Source organism: Scyliorhinus torazame, chromosome 12, assembly GCF_047496885.1.
Source record: "Scyliorhinus torazame isolate Kashiwa2021f chromosome 12, sScyTor2.1, whole genome shotgun sequence".
NCBI lineage: Eukaryota > Metazoa > Chordata > Chondrichthyes > Carcharhiniformes > Scyliorhinidae > Scyliorhinus > Scyliorhinus torazame.
Window position 1 is genome coordinate 55,131,799 of NC_092718.1, and position 21,638 is coordinate 55,153,436.

The following is a 21,638-nucleotide window of genomic DNA, read 5'->3' on the forward strand; positions in this document are numbered from 1 at the left end:
GTAGCTGCAATATTTTTACCTTTCCAAAATATACGGTCATACAACAACCCGAAGGTTCAGGTGCAAACTGTGCACAAGTCGCCCCTTTTGAGTTACCTCACTTGCGCAGCCAAACAGAAAAATTAAAGAGTTCTGAAGCAAATTGCCCACGCATCATCAAAAGGTAGAGATTATGTTGCTTTTCTCCTATGTTCAGGTTTAAAACAAAATACCTCAGAGAGAAATACTCTCCATTCTTTTAGCTCTTTAGAAAAGATTTTACTAATTATTTACTGATATCTTAGACACTTTACTCATGATGGTCACCCCACACAGGTGTAACTTTTGAGTGGTTGCACAGCAGCACCATGAACATAATCACCTTTATTGTAGTCAGCCAGAGTATGGTGAAGGGAACAAACAACTACTTGATAAGAATCACCACCTGTCTACCAATGATTTACTTCCAAAACTGGATTTAAATCCAATTCCTCATCGCTCCCTGAACGGGTTGGACTGTTTGTGCAGGAGCAGGGGGAGTGGGACTAACTGGATGGCTCTCTCTTAGAGCAGACAGGCCCACTGGGCTGAATTTTTAGAATTCATTTATGGGATGTAGGCATCTCTGGCTGAGCCAACATTTATTGCCCATCCATAATTGCCCTTGAACTGAGTTGCTTGCTGACCCATCAGAGTGGGCATTTTAAGAGTCAACTACATTAAAATAGAATTCCATCGAATTGCTACAGTAGCGAAGGATGCCATTCATCCCAATGAGTCTGTACTCGCCCTCTGAAAGAGGCCCACTCACTCCCCCCCCCGCCGCCTTATCTCATAACCCGAGTTGTCCTGCACATCCTTGGACACTTAGGCGTGGTTTATCATGGCCAATCCACCTAACCTGCACACCTTTGGAGTGTGGGAGGAAACCGGAGCACAGGGAGGAAACCCAAGCAGACGCGAGGAGACAGTGCAAACTCCACACAGACAGTCACCCAAGGCCTGATTTGAACACGGGTCCCTGGCACAGTGCTAACTACTGTGCCACCGTGCCACATTGCTGTGGGTCGGGTGTCACATAATGGCTAACCAGGCAATGATGACAGATTTCCTTCCCTAAAGGGCATCAGTGAATTAGATGGGTTTTACAACAATCGACAATAGTTTCATAGTCATCATTAGACTTTTAATTCCTGACTTTTATTGAATTCAAATTTCACCATCTGCGATGATGGGATTCGAATCCCAGTCCCCGGAGCAATATCCTGGGTCTCTGGATTACTCATACAATGACAATGCCACTGTACCAAGAATGGTCTCCTTTTTTTTTGCCGAATGGTTCTGTGTTGCCATTTGCCATTTTTTTAAAGCTGTGTTTGAGTTTATACCTCTACTCATGTATATATTGCAGCCCAGGTTAAAAATTTAGAACTAGCTCCATTGGTGTTCCAATTCTAATGACAAATACACACAAAATCAAAGCTGGCCTTAGATTAAGTAACAAAAGAACAACTTATTTCTTTGATACAAAATTTGGGACCAAATATATTTCACAGCTGGATTGATTGAACTTTAGCAGTGGTTCACTGACCTGAAAATCACAAGTGTTCATTCAGCAGGAACCTTGGTATTGAAAATTTATTTTTAGCAAGTGATTGATTAAGGTGATTGATTGCAAGGTTAGCACTGCTGCCTCACAGCGTCAGAGACTCAGGTTCAATTCGGGCCTTGGATGACTGTCTGTGTGGAATTTGCACATTCTCCCCGTGTCTGCGTGGGTTTCCTCCGGGTGCTCCGGTTTCCTCCCCACAGTCCAAAGATGCACAGGTTAGGTGGATCGGCCATGCTAAACTAGTGTCCAAAGGTTAAGTGGGGTTACAGGGATAGGGCGGGGGAGTGGGCCTAGGTAGGGTGCTCTTTCAGAGGGTCGGTGCAGACTCGATGGACCGAATGGTCTCCTTCTGCACTGCAGTGATTCCAAGTTGATTGAGCCAATAATATAAAACCATAATATATTTTATTATCAACTGGCTCAGTCCCCTGTGGTCAAATTGTGGGAGTGTAAGAAACGGAAGAGAATAAAACTGGATAATTGATAGAAATTCAGACTTTTAAATGTACAGCATTTCCTAACATGTCATGCAGAAACGTAATGAAAATTTCATAATTCCTGTCTTGCGACCGACCCATATGTCCCGCGAGAATGCAGCTCACCACCACCTTCTCAAGGGCAATTAGGGGTGGGCAGTAAATGCTGGCCTAACCAGCAACACCCACATCCCTTGAATGAATAATATTTTTTTAAAAATCTCTCATGAACTGGTTCCTCATGGAGGAAAAATGCCATTAATTACATTTTGTTGGACAAGCATTAATGACAGCGCATTAGCCATAGGATAGCAGGTTTTCTAACTGGACAATTACAGAGGGAGAAAGAGACAGAAGCCTTTAGAACAATCCCTCCAACTCCAGGCTATATCTCATCTCGTGCTTGACAACATTGTTCAGAGCAGGTTTCATGCCAATCAAAATTAATCAGATGAGAATTTGGAAGGTTTGAGAGATTATATTTTAAAGACACGATAATGGGTTCATCGATTTGTGCTGCGGTAGAGGGAAATAATGGAAATTGTCTCACGAGATGCCCCTTTTACATATTCTCCAGACTGCACATCCCAATGTTCTGGATATCATTATTTAAAACATCTCAGAGAAAGAATATTATTCAATAATTTAATTGTGATTACTAAACAACATAATCATGAATAAATCCAATAAAGAAGGATCGGTGAATCTTCTTTACCTATGGAGTGATTGTAAGGTGGAACTCGCTACCCCATGGACTAGTTCATATAATCCCTAGAGTGCAGAAGGAGACCATTTGGCTCATCGAGTCTGCACCGACCTCGTAACCCCACCTAACCTGCACACTCCTGGACACTAGGGGGCAATGTAGCAGGGCCAATCCACCTAACCTGCACATCTTTGGACTGTGGGAGGAATCTGGAGCACCCGGAGGAAACCTACGCAGTCACCCAAAGCCAGAATTGAACCTGGATCCCTGGTGCTGTGAGGCAGCAGTGCTAATCACTGTGCCACAATGAAGTGAATGGAATGGGTACATTCAAGGAGGAGCTTAATAGACACATGAGGGGAAAGGAATTGAAGGTTACGCTGACAGCATGTGTTAAGAAAGTGTGGGAGGAGTCCTAAGTGTTGCAAGACCCTCATTCAAGGGATGTGGGTGTTGCTGGCTAAGCCAGCATTTATTGGCCACCCCTAATTGCCCTTGAGAAGGTGGTGGTGAGCTGCCTTCTTGGGGGACATATTGGTCAGTAGCAAGACAGGAATTATGAAATTTTTATTAAGTTTCTGCATGACATGACAGGAAAATGCTGTACATTTAGAAGTCTGGAAAAGGTTGAGCTGAAAGATTATTTCTAAATTTGATGTAACCTTTTCTAACCAATCTAGAATGGGTCAGTCAATGAATCAATGCCAGTTTGTAAATTTCAGGCATTTCTCAACATTGAAACTCTGCTTCCCATCACTTGTTGGAGATGCAGTTAGCCACTTAAACTACTGCTGAAATGTACCTGATGCAGTATAACTGGCACACAAGGCTAGGCTTTGCTTCATAAATATAACAAAATCTATATTTAGTGGTTACCACTGGGAACTAATCAAGCTGCCTGGGAAGAAACACTGAAAATGTGTGCCCTGATCTGAGCTGCAATTTGAGCTACTCTTGACCATGTTTAAGAGGAAACACCATTGTGGTAGCACGGCCCTTTAAGGAGTGATCCTTCGCGGGCCACGTGACCCGCCCGGAGCCTATAGGGATGGAGCGTGTTAACCTACGCCCATCAGATGCCAGCATGTGGACCCAGGTAGTGGGGGAATCTTCAGTGTAAGCTTGGGATCGAAGGAATTAGTCCTGTGTTGGTCTGTAAATATGCAACTTTTCCCTTGTTAATAAATCAAGTTGTGATTTAACACTTCCTTGCCGTATTACCTTATGTTACAACAACCATTCGCACTACTCAAGTGTTAATTTTATTCATCTTTGGGTCCATAGTTGGCAAACCCTTGCTGGCAAAGTAATGAGTAATTTCTCCTGTTTAATTTAGAGATTGTCTGTGCCAATGGCCTTGTCCATTATATCACTTGGCTACATGTAATAAACTTGGTTGGAAATGGCTTTACATTCAGGAAGCACAGAGCTAAAACAACTAATTTTCATTTTTAAGTACAGGTTGCAACTACGTTTATTCTATTTGAGGGAAAAGGGCCATTGGAGGCAATTTTCCCAAATATCTTGGGAGCTAAAGAGCCTCGAGGTGGGAAGATGGGCTGAAAGCAGGTAGGCCAACCTTTAGTTCAAAATGCTCTCTTGGTAAAGGATTGGAGTATGCACTAGCAATGGCAGCCCAGAACATCCTTAAGAGTGATTGACAATTAATGAAGCTGCATGCCATTTTGGTTGCAAGTACTTCAATTCACAACCTCTCATAACTGAGGCTGGCTTAACAGGAGGATAGAAGCTGATGCCAAGGATTTTGAGCCTTACGTGCTCAGCTTTCATTCTTCACTTGCTGCTGCCAGTTTGAAGAGGACTTGAGATGCACGGCCATACTTCCTCAGATAGTTTGTCGAGACTTCGCCAACACTCAATCGACAGTTATGCTGGGAACTCCCTGAGGACTTCGCCCAAAATGAGTAAGTGCTGCTCTACTCTACCTTGTAGGAATCACCGGGATAAAGGGACTGCTTGGTGATGGGGATCCCTTTGAGTTTCCTTTGGTCTAGAGGAGGAATGGGGGCGGGGGGGGGGGGGGGGGGGGGGGGGGGAGAGAGGGAGGGGGGCAAGGCTGAGCCAGGCTAGCTACAGATGTAGAGGGGGTGGGACGGGAGCTCAGTTACAGGGTATAGACTATCCACTCCCGAAAAATTGCTTCTTATCAGCGCTTGAATGCTACATCTACAAGTGTCTGTTTTGGCACCTCCAGGCCCATTTAAATCATGGTAATGATGAATTAGACTTCAAATTGTGTGCCCAACTAAGCGTTCAATTAGTTGCATTTTATTAGCACAGCATCCATTTCTTCACCCCTTCACCAAAATAACCCCCATTATCTGATACCAGCAGGAGAATGGCAAATAATTATGTCTTGACCTCTTAACACCAGCCCATGCATCAGCCCCGGTCTTGTGAAAGAAGGCCATTACAATGCCACATGAATTTATTTCACAGGGGCCTTTGGAGTTCACAAAGGGATGCGAAATCTCAGCACCTGTCCAATATTTAAACACTTCTTCTTTACAGCAGTGCCCTTTCTCCATGTGTACCTATACATGCCCAGTGAAGGATGTAATGGAGAACAACTTCAGTTTCTGTCTGACTCAATAGCTGTTGATTTTGCATTGTTTGTGGAGTCTAACCATAAATCAATTTTTTTGAAGAAGGTGCAAATACTGGCAGATGTGAATTATTAACAAGGGACACTGATGCATGGTGAAAGGATAAAGAATCACTCTGTAATGGTCTGCCTGATGAATACTCTCGTGGCTTCATTAGGATTTGCTCCAAGGATTTATTTTTACCTTTTTGTACATTGAGGAAAAGCAAAATTTGCTTTAATATTTACTTTTCAGGGTTCAGCTGCCTCTTGTAATGAAGGCCCAATCCATCAACACCGCATGCCTCACACATTGTTTCTCTTTCTCTTTCTGTATTATTGAATCATTTTAACAATTAATGAGGCACACTATCATTTGGATTAAAGCCTAATCATTGCAGAATAGAACATCTTTGATAGTAGTTGGGTTCAGAATTCATAAAGGAAGCGACAAGATGCCGAGTATAAATAATTTGTATTTGTCGAAACTGTTAATTTTGTTCAAACTTTACTGAATTGACAATTAAGTCCCTCAGTCAGTGACTTGACATGGAAGGGCAAACAAAATGTTACACATAAATCCAATGCTTTTAACTGCTGTTTTAAATTGTTTTACTCAACGCTCCAAAAAACATAATAACCTAGAGTCATCGGTGCTGCTGACAAAGTCGGTTTTGTTTTTTGCAGATCGCAACTGCTCTTCAGGAGGCGCTATCAATTTTTTATTTGTGAATCCCAGCCCTCCCCATGTTGCCGATGCTTCAGTAGGGATTTCTAGGAATTTGATCCATCGACGATGAAGGAATGCCAAGATATGTCTACATCGGGGCAGTGCACTTGCTGTGGACTTGGAGGGGCAGTTTGAGGTGATGGTCTTCCTAGATACTTGTCGCACTTGAATTTATCAGTGGGACGTTGGGCGATTACTGTGGAAGAAGCCATGATGTGTTGCTGCAGTTCATCTTGTGGGTTCAGTTCCCGTTGAACAGGGCTGATTCGATGCTGCAGAGCAGCTTTGCAGACATTAGGGTGGTATGGTAGCACAATGGTTAGCACTGTTGCTTCACAGTGGCAAGGCCCCAGGTTTGATACCCGCTTGGATCATTGTCTGTGCGGAGTCTGCACGTTCTCCCTGTGTCCGTGTGGGTTTCCTCTGGGTGCTCCAGTTTCCTCCCACAAGTCCCAAAAGATGTGTTGTTAGATGAATTGGGCATTCTGAATTCTCCCTCTGTGTACCCGAGCAGGCACCGGAATGTGGCGACTCAGGGCTTTTCACAGTAACTTCATTGCAGTGTTAATGTAAGCCTACTTGAGACATTGATAAAGATTATTATTAGATTATTACTAGTCACCCTCTGAAACCTCATTCAAGTGACCAATATCCACATATGAGATTGGACAATGGAGATATTTGACTGTGGGGGTATTGTAGGCCATGGCCCTCACCTGACATTGACACATGCAATCCCACCTTGGGGCACTAGGTGGTATTTACAACCAATTGCCATGCCCAATGCCATCCCTCACGCCACCCCCCACCCTCAAATGTGTACACTGATCCAACCGTTGTATCCCTACTGGTAGCAGCAAACTTTTGGGCCTAGGTTACTTTAAGTCAAGCTCTGTTTATTCCCTTTACTTCCTGCTGACAGTTTGACGAGCATGAGGGATACATTGCGGTGCTATCTGAGACAGTTTACCAAGATTGCACCATCTCCCCACCAGGTGGAGGGGACACTCATTGGATACTTACTTGCGCACATACAAAACAAGATGCCTTTTGACACTGGTGTGTGTTGTGGAATTAGGAGCTACACATTTGTAATGTCTTATTTTGTCAATAAACCTGCGTGAAGACTGAATTCTGGTCCCCTCCTCTGGATCATTGGAGACCGACATACTGTGGTGAATGTATTACGGTGCCTGGAACGCATTGCCGGCAGAGGTGGTAGAGGCGGGCACGATAGTGTAATTTAAGATGTATCTAGATAGATACATGAATGTTCAGGGAGCAGAGGGGGACAATCCTTAGAAAACAGGCGACAGTTTTAGATAGAGAATCTGGATCGGCGCAGGCTTGGAGGGCCGAACGGCCTATTCCTGTGCTGTAAATTTTCTTTGTTCTTTGTTCTTTGTATTACATTACATTACATTGTACTATGTTGATGCCCTTGTGGACTCCACCTATGGACCATTGTATTACATTACATTGCATTGTATCATGTTGGTGCCCTTGTGGGCTCCGCCCCCTTGGGGGAGGTATATAGATTTGCTGCCCTGCAGGCGGCTCTCAGTACAGAGCAGTCGCAGGCAAGCACAGTTCTAGCTGATTAAAACCACTGTTCACTTCAACTCTCCGTCTCGTGTGAATTGATGGTTGCATCAATTTAATCAGCTACAACATCATGATGGAAGCAGCCCACAAACCTGATCGACTGGAACTCGAACCTCAAGCCGCTGAAGCCAAAGGGATTGTTTTGCACTGGCTCCGCTGTTTTGAGGCCTACCTTGCCGCCTCCTCCTCGCCCTTCATCACCGGCGAACAGAAATTGAGCCTCCTCCACGCCTGGGTGAGCCACAGAATCTCCGTGCAGATCTAGGAAGCGACCATGTACACAGACGCGGTCGCGATCCTGAAAAGGCAATACGTGAGGCCGGTGAACAAAGTGGTCGCGCGGCATCTCCTCACCACTCGCTGCCAACGCCCCGGGGAATCGCTGGAGGAATACCTACGTGACCTGAAAGTACTCAGGTGAAGCTGCAACTACAAGGCCATCACGGACTCACAACACATGGAACTCGCCATCCGGGACACCCATGTGGCTGGAGTCCAGTCCAACTACGTCAGACAGCGCCTGCTTGAGAAGGGCGCCCTCAACCTAGAAGAGACGGTAAAACTATCCACCTCCCTAGAAGTGGCTTTTCAGAGCCTCAATGCTTTCCCCTCCGACCACGCGACCCCCTCGTGGACACCAGACCAAAGGGTGCCCCAGGCCTGTGCCACGCGCTGCCCGCCCAACCCGGGGGGGCTGCCGTGCTATTTCTGCGGCCAGCACCCCAGGCAGCGTTGTCCGGCTTGAAACGCAACCTGTAGCGACTGCGGCAAGAAAGGACACTTTGCCAAAGTTTGCCTGGCCTGGTCCAAAACCTCTAAATCACAGGCCCAACTTTCAGACTCACAGGCCCGCACACCCCGCAGTGTGGCTGCGGGCCTGCGGCACCTCCCCCTCCGGACACGTCATCGGCCTCGTGCTTCCGGATCGCATTCAGTGCAGTTCCGGGGGTACTGTGTCGTGAACCTCCACATACAGGGCGCCGAGTATGCCAATTTTAAACTATGTCCTCCTCGATCTCTGCGCTACTCTCCTGTTGGGACTGGACTTCCAGTGCAACCTCAGGAGCCTGACCCTGAAGTTCAGCGGGCCCCTACCCCCTCGCACCGTATGTAGCCTCGCGACCCTAAAGGTCGACCCTCCCCCGCTCTTCGCAAACCTCACCGCTGACTGTAAACCCATCGCCACCAGGAGCAGGCAGTACAGTATCCAGGACAGGACTTTTATCAGGTCCGAGGTCCAGCGGCTCTTGACGGAGGGGATCATCGAGGCCAGCAATAGCCCCTGGAGAGCCCAGGTGGTGGTCGTCAGGACTGGGGAAAGGAACCGGATGGTTGTAGATTACAGCCAAACCATAAACCGATACACACACCTCGATGCAAACCCCCTCTCCCGGATAGCGGACATGGTGAATCAGATTGCACACTACCGGGTGTTCTCCACGGTAGATCTGAAGTCCGCATACCACCAGCTCCTAATCCGCCCGGAGGACCGCCACTACACGGCCTTTGAGCCAGACGGCCGCCTCTTCCACTTCCTCCGGTTCCCTTCGGTGACACCAACGGGGTCTCGGTCTTCCAAAGAACGATGGACCGAATGGTTGGCCAGCACGGGCTGCGACCACATTTCCGTACTTGGACAATCTGCGGCCACAATCAGCAGGACCACGACGCCAACCTTCAGAAGTTTCTCCAGACCGCCCAAGCCCTCAACCTCACTTATAACAAGGAGAAATGCTTTTTCCGCACAACCCGACTGGCCATCCTCGGCTATGTCGTGGAAAACGGAGTCCTAGGGCCCGACTCCGACCGCATGCGCCCCCTCCTGCAACTCCCCCTCCCCTACTGCCCCAAGGCCCTGAAAAGATGCCTCGGGTTCTTTACATATTATGCCCAGTAGGTCCCCAACTATGCGGACAAAGCCCGCCCACTGATCAAAGCCACCATCTTCCCACTGACGGCTGAGGCCCGCCAGGCCTTCAGCCGCATCAAGGCAGATATTGCCAAATTCGCGATGCACGCAGTGGACGAGGCCATCCCCTTCCAGGTGGAGAGCGATGCGTCAGAGGTTGTCCTCGCTGCTGCACTTAATCAGTGAGGCAGGCCAGTAGCCTTTTTCTCCCGTACCCTCAACGCCTCCGACACTCCCTCAGTCGAAAAAGAAGCTCAAGCCGTTGTGGAAGCTGTGCGGCATTGGAGGCGCTACCTTGCTAGTAGGAGGATCACCCTCGTCACCGACCAACGGTCGGTAGCCTTCATGTTCGACAATACACAGCGGGGCAAGATCAAGAATGATAAAATCTTGAGGTGGAGGATCGAATTCTCCACCTATAATTATTATATTGTGTATTGTCCTGGGAAGCTCATGTTCGACAATACACAGCGGGGCAAGATCAAGAATGATAAAATCTTGAGGTGGAGGATCGATCTCTCCACCTATAATTACAATATTGTGTATCGTCCTGGGAAGCCCCCAGATGCCCTGTCCCACGGCACATATGCCAGCGCGCAAGATGACCGACTCCGGGCCATCCACAATGACCTCTGTCACCCTCTGTTCTCCACTACATCAAGGCCCGCAACCTGCCCTACTCCACCGAGGAGGTCAGGGCCATGACCAGGGACTGCCAAATATGGGTGGAGTGCAAGCCGCACTTCAATCGACCAGAAAGGCCCATCTGGTGAAGGCATCCCGGCCCTTCGAGCACCTCAGCATTGACTTCAAAGGGCCCCTCCCCTCTACCAACCACAATGCGTATTTTGTCAACGTCGTTGACGAGTATTCCCGCTTCCCCTTTGCAATCCCCTGCCCCGACATGACCGCGGCCACTGTCATTAAGGCCCTGAATAGTATCTTCACCTTGTTCGGTTTCCCCACTTACGTCCACAGTGACCGGGGCTCCTCGTTTATGAGCGACGAACTTCGTCAGTACCTGCTCGGTAAGGGCATCGCCTCGAGCAGGACTACCAGCTACAACCCCCGGGAAAACGGACAGGTGGAGAGGGAGAACGCGGCAGTATGGAAGGCCGTCCTCCTGGCCCTATGGTCTAGGAGTCTCCCAGTTGCCTGTTGGCAGGAGGTCCTCCCCGACGTGCTCCACTCCATTAAGTCACTCCTTTGCACAGCCACGAACGAGACCCCTCATGACTGCCTGTTTGTTTTCCCCAGGAAATCCACCTCCGGGGTCTCGCTTCCAGCCTGGCTGACGACACTGGGGCCTGTACTCCTCCAAAAACACGTGAGGAGCCACAAGTCCGACCCTCTGGTCGAGAGGGTCCAGCTCCTTCACGCCAACCCCCAGTATGCCTACATGGCGCACCACGACGGCTGACAAGATACAATCTCCCTCCGGGACCTGGCACCCGCAGGTTCCCCTACGACCATCACCTATCCCCCCCCCCCACCCTACACCGAACATCGCCCCCCGCCCCTGCATGGCCTATCCCCCCCTCCTACACCCCCTCCCCCCATCGCCGACCTACAGTGGTGAAGCCCCAGAAAACACGCTCCCGGAGTCAACACCCGTGCCCGCAGCGACGAGTTCAACACCCGTGCCCGCAGCGACGAGTTCAACACCCATGCCCGCAGCGAAACCAGAGCTCAGGCGATTGCAGCGAATGATCAAGGCGCCGGACAGACTCAACCTGTGAGCCACTTCACCCCCGCTGGACTTCAATTTTTTAACAGAGGGTGAATGTGGGGAATGTATTACGGCAACCATTCACCACTGTATTACATTACATTACATTGTACTATGTTGATGCCCTTGTGGGATCCACCTATGGACCATTATATTACATTACATTGCATTGTATCATGTTGGTGCCCTTGTGGGCTCCGCCCCTGGCTCCACCCCCTCGGGGGAGGTATATAGATCTGCTGCCCTGCAGGTGGCTCTCAGTACAGAGCAGTCGCAGGCAGGCACAGTTCTAGCTGATTAAAACCACTGTTCACTTCAACTCTCTGTTTCGTGTGAATTGATGGTCGCATCACATATTATTGAAGATTAAAGTTATGACCTTGTGGAAATCCTGATGCATGGATGTACGTCGGAATTGCCCAGGAAGTTTAAACTTCCATTGAGCAATTCCCCTGTTCCCTTGGACCCTCCATGAATGCCCTGGACCCTGAGTTAGGCTCGGAGACTTTGGACAATTACCGAGGAAATTTTAGACAGAATAAATACTGTGCTAAGCAACTACAAAATCGACAACCTCATCATCCCCGCTAGACTGTCCAACTACCCAACTGCCTTCTGACCCCCAAACACCCCCACAAACCCCCTACTACAGCCCAACCCAACTATACGTGATCTGATTACCCTTTCTGACACATCTGACCAGCCTCCAGCCAGATCTCACTACCCCACCATTCCAGCCTATCAACTCACCTACCAACCTTACCCATCTATCCACTTCACCCATCTAATCACCCCACCTCCTTACCCATTCATTCACTCATTTGAAGACTGGATCTTACCATATTGCAGCTGGGGTCATGAGAACGGGCTGTGTCCTGTCTTGCCCCAACTCTAATCTGTCCAATGGAGTTCGACAAGGCACACTGTAAATGCTGGGAATGGAAAAAATAGGCAGCAGCGTAGAGTCGAGGAATTTACGAGCGCAGCAACAATTCAACCATGATTGCTGTTGCTCAGAAGATCTGGACCAAATGTTTGTGCATATTATTTGTTTGTTAAGTTTTATTTAAAGAAGGAAAAAAATGGGAATCTATCAATTGTATACTTGTGCTTTGTATATATCAGTGTGGATCACTCATTGGATAATTACATGGGCACATATAAGTCGACTCTTATTGACACTGATGGTGGGTTGTATGGTTAGGAACTACATATTTATAAGAGGCTGAATTCTCTGGTCCCCCAGCTGCGTGTTTCTTGGCCATGCGCCATTCGTTGGTGGCGCCATTCTATCCTCCCGCTGCTTGACAATGGAATTTCCCATTAACCTACCCCACGCCACTGGGAAACCCGTTGGCAGGGGTGCACTGCCAGTGGCAAAAGGGAATCCCAATGACTGGACAATTATGGCCAAGGTCTCACTTTTCGAATAACTCTAAACTGATTAAAGGTTCAATTGTAGCCTCCTCCTCCACATGATTACTGTGGTTCAAGTCCACCAAGTCTGACCACCATATTTTAACGGTAATTAAATTTGAAAAATAAATGTTGGCCTTGCCAGTGACACTGACATCTCATGAACGAATAAGAGGGATATCATTCAGGATGCAACATTCCACCCGATCCTGTCAATTTCACAGAATCACAGAATCCCTACAGTGCAGAAGGAAGCCATTCGGCCCATCGAGTCTGCACCGACTCCCTGAAAGAGTACTCCACCGAAGCCCGCTTCTCCGACCTATTCCCATAACCCTTTCACCTAACCTACTCATCCCTAAGGAACAATTTAGCATGGCCAATCCACCTAAGCTGCACTTCTTTGGGCTGTGGGAGGAAACCGGAGCACCCGGAGGAAACCCACGCAGACATGGGGTGAACGTGCAGACTCCACACAAACAGTCACCCAAAGCCGGAATTGAATCCGGGTCCCTGGTGCTGTGAGGCTGTAGTGCTAACCACTTGCCACCCTACCGCCCTGACAAATGGGCTAGATTAAAGCTTCCCCCCACAATGTCTGCACAGAATAACTTAGCTCTGACCGTGATCACACTCCTTTAGAGTCAGGACTCTTAATTGTATCCCACACATTATTACAGTCCATTTTTCACTGATTTCACCGAACAAGAAAAATGTATCCATTAGAATAAATTAGATTTTTGATGACCCCCTTAATCAATAATTCCTGTGCACAGACTTTGTTGTATAAAGAACTCAGACTTAAAAAGGAAACCGTTGGCTACTACTGAGAGCAGGCAGGGGAAGAATAGCAGAGGAACAATTAGAAATAAAGAAGTAGAGCGACTCTGGTTCGAAGTAAGAAAATGTGGGGGAAAAAAGTGAAAAGGCGATACAACATGTACCTTCAACGCAGAAAAATCCAGATTTTATGAAATTCAAAAAGTGAAACTGTCCCCCCCATCTGAGAGACTGCGGGCGTGTCAACATGGATAAAATCTAAATGCGTAAATACAGAATTTAAAGATGACGGCACTAGCAGTGGGCTAATGGTGGGCCGCGGACTCAACGGGCGGGATTCTCCGTCCTGTCACACCCGTTTTCTGATGCGCCGTGTCCCCGCCGGCAGCGGGATCCTCCGTCCCGCCAGTCGGCCAATGGGTTTCCCCATTGTGGGCACCCCCGCGCCGTCGGCAAATCCGTGGCCGTGAGTGCAACGCCGGCGAAACGGAGTATCCCGCTGATGGAGAATCCCGCCAACATGTACAAATAAGAGTGGAGTTAAAGGGATGGAGTTTGTTACATCCCGTGAGTTTGCGAGATTAGGTGGACTCCAGCGCCTTGCCTGCATGTAGTTTTGCAAATGTTACCAGGCACAGACAGACAGCTAAATTTTGTCAGAAGCATTTCCATAATCAGCAGCAGCTTCTTCTGTTACATTTCACATGATGTGAAACATAAACTTTTCCATCATACTCATACATTGAAAAAAAAAATTGGACACTTTGAAGTGATTTTCACTGGTAGAAGTGAACCCACCTGTGAATAACCACCAGGTAGAGTCCTGATTAGCCATGTTTTTTCTATATTACATTGCTACAGGCCAAGTTGAGTTTCAAGACATAAATAATTGATTCTTCATGAAAATCAACTGTTCTTGTTACAAGGCCAGCCTATTACATTTATAATGCAGCCTGCAGTGCTTCACCCCTAACCTTTGACTATTCATGCTCAACGCTCATTACAGTGCAGGGTATGTTTAATGTCTTTACTTAACTATTATATAACCATACAATTTTGCCACACAAAAGGAGACCATTTGGCCTGAGCACTTGGCAGACATAAAAGAGATAGACCTTCAGTCCCATTCTCCACAACCGTACTCCATACCCTTTAAAACTTTTCCTCTCAAATATTCAACTATTTTCGCTTGGAAAGTTACGAGTTCTGCTTCAACGTTTTTGGTAGCAATCTTCATATCCTAACAAGCCTTTATGCAAGTATTCTTCTAAATTCCCCCTTCATTGTTTGCTTGCTGACATTAAAACTAATTTCAAACTCAGTAACTAAATTCTCATTTGTATCTCACAATTAAGATCTCTTAACCATCAGTCTCATGCTGATTCCCAGTTTCTGCAATTTCCCGTCTCATATCTGTAGTCACAATAATTGGTTTGCTGATTTAAAAAAAATTATTTCCAAGGGATGTGGGCATCGGTGGCTAGGCCAGCATTCATTGCCCATTCCTAATTGCCCTTGAGAAGGGGGTGGTGAGCTGCCTTTTTGAATCGCTGCAGTCCATGTCGTGTAGGCGCATCCATAGTGCTGCTAGGGAGGAAATTCCAGAATGTTGACCCAGCGGCAGTGAACGACCAGTGATATATTTCTAAGTCAGGGTGGTTAGTGACTTAGAGGGGAACCTCCAGGTGGTAGTAGCCGTGGGTTTTGAAGTGCTGTCTAAAGAGCCGTGGTGAGTTCCTGCAGTGCATCTTGTAGATGGTACACACTGCACCCGGTGCTACACTGCACCCGGTGCTATTGCTATCTCACATTCAAACTGCATCCAAATTCCAATCCATAATTCTCAAAGGATTCAATGCCGTCAAGAAAAGTTCCATACAAACCACGCACAGTGTATGTTCATAACACACTGATCGGTTTCACAGAGGGATCATGATGAACAACTGTAATCAGCAGGAATAGGGCTTGTACACATCAGTTAGAGCTCAATGCAGCAATAGTCTCCTATTGTTGCTATAAAAATATAGGGGTAAAATCCAACTCTGAGACAGTCAAAGTGACCACTGGATCAGCTTGTATTATAACTGCCATGGATCTGCCCAGCAACTGGTAGAAATCTGCCTAGTAACAGCAATAACACAAATGTAACAAGGCATGATGGGATGTGAACTGCCCAGCAACAGGTAGAGAAATCTGCCTAGTGACAGCAGTAGCCAGCATTCAAAAGGCATAATGAGATGTGATTTTAAATGTAACAGGGTACAGGTGTCTAGACAAATGATACATAGTTGCCAGCACCCTCAGGAGCAGAACCTAAAAAGGCATTTTATACCCAACAACCGGGGGGACCAGTTTACAATGAACAGCCTGTGAGGCCAGTCCACAATTTCCAGCCAGGAGGCTAGGTTTACATCTATGTCTTGGTGCCAAGATTATGCAGTAACCTTCATAAATGCAGTTTAAATATCCTCACTGGACCAGGAAAAGGAGTTTCCCAGATTTGACTATCAGGCCTGTTTACTGTGGTAACCATAAGCTGGATATGATTTATAGATTTATTGGGCGGGATTCTCCCGCAATCGGCGGGGTGGCCCGACGCTGGCGCCAAGAACGGCGCGAACCACTCCAGCGTCAGGCCACCCAGAAGTTGCGGACTCCTCTGCACTTCTGGGGGCTAAGCCGGTGGCGGAGGGGTTGGCGCCGTGCCAACCGGCGGCAAGGGCCGCTGTGGTCCCGCGCACGCGCTGAACCGCCAGCGTGTTCTGACACATGCGCAGAACCGCCGGCGTGTTCTTGAGCATGCGCAGGGGGTTTCTTCTCCGCGCCGGCCATGGGGAGCTCTAAAGATGCCGGCGCGGAGGGAAAAAGTGCCCCCACGTCACAGGCCCGCCCGCATATCGGTGGGCCCCGATCGCGGGCCAGACCACCGTGGGCCCCCCCCCCAGGGCCGGATCCTCCCGCGCCCCTTCGAGGACTCCGGTAGACGGCCTACCAGCCAGGTCCCGCCGTGATGAACCATGTCCATTACACGCTGGCGGTTCTGGCCGAAAACAGGTGACCGCTCGGCTCATCGGGGCCCGAAGAATTGCCGGGGGGGGGCCCGCTGCCAACGGCCCCGACCGGCGTGGCGTGAACCCCGCCCCCGCCCGAAACCTGCCGGCGGAGAATTCGGCAGCCAGTGTCGGAGCAGCAGAGCGGGATTCACGCCGCCCCCCCCCGGCGATTCTCCGACCCGGCGGGGGGTCGGAGAATCCCACCCATTTAATTTGTTTGTTGTTAGGGAATAGGGGAAGTCTTAAAGAGTTCAGAGATCACAGATATATTTTGGAACAAGTGAAACGTTTTACATAAATTGTGGGTGTTTAGTGTTTCATGTACTTAATTGTATTCGAGTATTGTAGTACTTTTCATGTGTATTTGACCTTTCTCTAATTTAATAAATTGTCTTTAATAATTGTTATATGACGACTGGACTGTTATGCTCACTGGGACTTGACTTGACTCCTCACAAGATTCCAAAAACAAAACTATGCACCCCCACGAACTGGTGTTTCAAGTTGGGATACCCTCGCAGATACCATCAGCAGGCTTCATGACATACCCCTAGCTCAAGTATCTTTTCAACTGAGGTCACTGGTGACCCAATCCTGCACACTCTCCTCCCACCATATCGAAGATTACACCCACGGGCAGGATATTTTGGTCCCGCCTGCCCAGAGATCGAGTATTTCCGCCCATGGTTAATGCACCATTCAATGGTCCATCAAACCCTCCTTCCCACACGTGACAATTCCCAGGGCAGGCGGGACCTGAAAATCTACCCCTTCTTTGAGATAGAAATAACAGTGCAAGATACCAACCTGCTAGTAGACAGTAACCCAGACTGTAACTCTTTTAAAGTCCCACGTAGCACCGAGGCCACCTAATAGGGCCATTGTTCCTATTCAGCTTTGTGTCCAGTGATCCCAGGCCCGAAGATAATGATCTCAGTGCCCATCCATAGTGAATTCTTTGCCAAGTGATAGTAAATCCTGTGAACAGAGAATATGATTGTCTTCAGAAAATGCATCCTGTGCGTAGAAATAGTTTTTGATGTCCAGAAATTGTGTATCATATGTAGAGCAACAGTGAGCCCCCTGCAACAGTGAGCATGCAAGACCTCAACTAAGCAGAATCTCAATTCCATTTCAATGTTAATGTTAGCAGAGAGCACGGTCCCATGTCCACTCTCAGCTCCGATCAAAGTTCAAGATTGGATTTAAAATTTACCATTCATGCCTAAGGGTCTTGAGGCATGTACTTCAATGCACTGCGGATTTCCGCTTTATTCTCCAGGTTATATTTTGATATTATTCAAAGATTAATCAATACACATGTCGGCACAGAGTTGATTCGATATTGCAGTTGAATTTTATTTGACTTCATGTTATGGGAGAGGCGTTTTCAGAACCGCACAATGTATCATGGAGTTCAACCAACCTCCCCCTTTAATGTATTGTTGCTTTTCCGAGCACATGGCTTGTTCTCCAGGTGTGGGATTACAATTATGGACACGTGGGTTTTTAAACACAAAACAATGTTTATTCCATAAACTCAACTTAACCTTTAAAATAAACATTGGATCACTTAACACCCCTTACTTCAAAGATAACCCCGAAAATAATACAATACTAAATAATCCTTCAGTTATTCCTTTCAACATCCAAGAGACTTAACACCTTTAAACAGAAACACATCAGGTTAAAGGCATTACTTTTATGAGTTTAAATCACCCAAATGATCCAGAGATAGTCTTTCATGGCAGAGATCACAGGAGATCCAGCTCACTGCAAACCCAGACACACCAAAGCTCTTTCAAACTGAAACTAAAAACTGCAAAATGGCTGATCTAAAACCCAGCTCCAGCCACACTCTGACATCACTGCATTTCAGAAAGGTATATTGCTTAAACATCCATTTCTTAAAGGCACTCTCACATGATACCTTCCCCCAAGAAAAAAAAAAACTATCAACTTCAAGATGGCTTCATTTTTCACTTTTGCACTATCAACTAAGAAATGCACACAGTAAAAATATTTTGTCATTTCACAAAAAAAAACACATACAACCAGGCATAATAATAGTCCATTTTTCCCATTCTTCTTCCTCCAACCAAAATCCTTCTCGATTGTCAGTCTCTTTGAACAAGAAAGTCTCTGCACGATCCATCCATTCCTCTACTCCTCGGCATTTCTCTTTAGAATCAGATACTTTAGTTCAATCTGACCACAGAACCCCTTGCAATTCTCCAATACAGGAGCATAGGTGATCACAGCTTTCAGGTAGTCAAATGCCTGTTGAAAATCCCCTGTCCATTGAAAATTTTTACGTTTCTTCAGCAATTCTATCAGTGGAGCAACCACGCTACAAATCTTTTGCACAAAGGTTCGATCAAATTCATTCATGCTAAGAGGTTGCATTATTTCCCTTTGTCTTGAGGGTATTGGAAACTCCGCAAGGAAAGTGATTCGGGCTTCTCCAAATTCACTTTCGGCTAGGTTCATCACCAAACCCGCCACCTGAAGTCGATCAAAGAACTCCATACAATGTTTTAAATGTTCTTTCCATGTCTGGAAGTTGTAAATAAAAGAAGAGTGTCCCAATTTCTCAATGCAATCCTTCAAACGCGGGATAGGATAAGAGTCCGTTCTTGTAACTGCATTCACCTTTCGATAGTCCACACACAACCATTGGGTACCGTCTGGTTTAGGTACCATGACTATGGGTCAGCTCCATTGGCTGCAACCCACTTCAATTATGCCATTCTTCAGCATACTCTCAATCTCTCTGTTAACCTGTGCCAATTTTAAAGGATTAAGTCTATATGGATGTTGTTTGATTGGAACAGCATTTCCCACATCTACATCATGTATAGCCATTTTAGTACTTCCCAATTTATCTCTACAAACTTGCCCATGTGACATCAATAACTCTTTCAGGTCAATTCGTTTTTCCTCTGGAAGGTAACTTAACAATTCATCCCAATTTTTAAGAACATCCTCATTTTCCAATTTAATTTGAGGTATGTCAAATTCACAGTCATCTGGATTTGGTTCATCACTTTGAGTTAGAATCATTAAAACCTCCTTTTTCTCTCCTTCCCTTTCAAAGTACCTTTTAAGCATATTCACATGACACACTCGGTGAGTCTTCCTTCTATCTGGTGTGTTTACCACATAATTCACCTCACTTAATTTCCTTTCAATCTGATACTGTCCACAAAACCTATCTTTTAAAGGCTCACCTACCACTGGTAACAACACTAAAACTTTATCCCCACTGGCAAAACTACAAACTTTGGATTTCTTGTCTGCGACCCGTTTCATCACATTTTGTGCAACTTTCAAATGTTGTCTAGCCAATTCACCTGCTCTATTTAATCGTTCCCAAAAATTTGACACGTAATCCAATCATGTAATTTCCGATTTCTGACCCACCAATTTTTCCTTAATCGATTTAAGTGGTCCTCTTACCTCATGACCACAAATTAGTTCAAAAGGACTAAATTTGGTAGACTCATTAGGTGCATCCCTAATTGCAAACAATACGAATGGAATTCCTTTATCCCAATCCTCTGGATAATCTTGACAATATGCCCTCAACATTGGCTTTACTGTCTGATGTCACCTTTCTAATGTTCCCTGCGATTCTGGATGGTACGCAGTTGATTTAAATTGTTTTATTCCCAAGCTATCCATAACTTCTTTGAATAACTTTGAAGTAAAATTCGATCCTTGATCCGATTGAATTTCTGTGGGTAGTCCATATCTAGTAAAGAATTGAAGTAACTCCTCCACAATCCTTTTAGCTGTAATATTACGTACTGGAATGGCCTCCGGAAACCGAGTAGACACATCCATCATAGTCAAAAGATATTGATTCCCACTTTTTGTTTTAGGAAGCGGTCCTATGCAATCAATTAGGACCCTTGTAAAAGGTTCCTCAAATGCTGGAATGGGTATTAAGGGTGCTGGTTTTATCACTGCTTGAGGTTTCCCTATCACTTGACATGTGTGACATGATTGGCAAAATTTAACTACATCTTTATGTAGTCCAGTTTCTGGATTTTAGCTTGAGTTTTCCTTATTCCAAAATGACCTCCCACTGATACCTCATGTGCAACTCGCAACACCTCCTTTCTACACCCTACCGGCAATACTACTTGATGAACTTCTGCCCACTTTTCATCCACCTGCATATGTACAGGTCTCTATTTTCTCATCAAGACATCACTTTTACGGTAATAACACTCTGGTATACTCTCAGATTCCTTTTCAGTGTATGCTTTCTGATATATCCGTTTTATTTCTACATCTTTCTGTTGTAACTCTGCCAATTTTCCTGAACTAAAAATATCCGCCTCATCCTCCATCTGTTCTTGTTCTTTTTCAACTATCTGATCAAAAATCGTTTCTGATAATTGCACTTCAACTTCATCTTCACTCTTTGATTTCTCCTCTTGTCTTAACCTGTGACTTTGCAACCTTGTTACTACACAATCTGGAAAAATCCCAGGATATTCGTCCTTCAACACTTCAGTTGACTGATTTTCCACTGGCTTATCAACCACAGTAGGCATCACTCCCACCTGCGATCCAGCTATATCATTACCCAAGATAAACTGTATTCCTGGACAAGATAGTTTCTCTATTACTCCTACTACCACTTCACCACTCTTCACAGGACTTTCCAACTTTACTTTATATAATGGAACACTACTCCTCTCACCCTGAATTCCACATAGCACCACCTTTTCTGGCAACATTCTTCCCAAACTACATAATTCCTCATCTCTTACCATTAAAGATTGACTAGCCCCTGCATCTCTTAAAATTGTGACTTCTTTACCCGATCCTCCTGATACACCTGAGTAAACTTTACCCACACAAGTAAATTCTTTAAAGACATCTGGCACCTTCTTAACAATTACTTCTTGAATAGGCTGTACAATCGTTTGCACCTCCTTCATTTCCCTTGGGCTTTCCTTTACCACTCTAATAAATCCCACTGTCTTATCCTGTTTTACCACATCAGCCTTTCCAGTGCTTTTCT

The 21,638-nt window shown here is 46.3% G+C and overlaps 1 protein-coding gene across 1 annotated transcript in view; it reads right to left on the reverse strand.

Annotated features, from left to right (window-relative positions):
- The window catches only part of LOC140386408 (uncharacterized), a 65,263-nt gene that overhangs the window by 26,718 nt on the left and 16,907 nt on the right, over window positions 1-21,638 (reverse strand). The window contains exon 2 of the mRNA XM_072468727.1: window positions 17,408-17,578. The gene's annotated coding sequence lies outside the window, so the exon portion shown is untranslated. The remainder of the gene's footprint in view (window positions 1-17,407; window positions 17,579-21,638) is intronic.